Source organism: Herpailurus yagouaroundi, unplaced genomic scaffold (assembly GCF_014898765.1).
Source record: "Herpailurus yagouaroundi ecotype Mexico unplaced genomic scaffold, PumYag 29, whole genome shotgun sequence".
Lineage (NCBI taxonomy): Eukaryota > Metazoa > Chordata > Mammalia > Carnivora > Felidae > Herpailurus > Herpailurus yagouaroundi.
In genome coordinates this window covers 113,171,277-113,171,658 of record NW_024412377.1, presented here as the reverse complement: position 1 = coordinate 113,171,658, position 382 = coordinate 113,171,277, and positions in this window count along the sequence as shown.

Genomic DNA, 382 nt, shown 5'->3' with positions numbered 1-382 from the left:
TAGTTAACTATGTGAGGTGACAGATGTATTTACTCTCTTGATCTTGGTAATCATTCCACAATGTATATGTCTGTCAAATCATTGGGTTTGTATGCTGTAAATATATACAATTACATTTGTCAATTATTCATCAATAACCTTGGAAAAGAAAGAAAAATGCCAAAGCCTGAACTCACTATTCTCTCCATTCTCCCAGCCCTCCAGGACTATGAAATTCCTCCCTTCTCACCTGGATGGCTCAGTCGGTTAAGTGTCTGATTTCAGCTCAGGTCATGATCTCACAGTTCGTGGGTTCAGGCCCCGCGTTGAGTTCTGTGCTGACAGCTCAGAGCCTGGAGCCTGCTTCACATTCTGCATCTCCCTCTCTCTCTGCCCCTCCCCC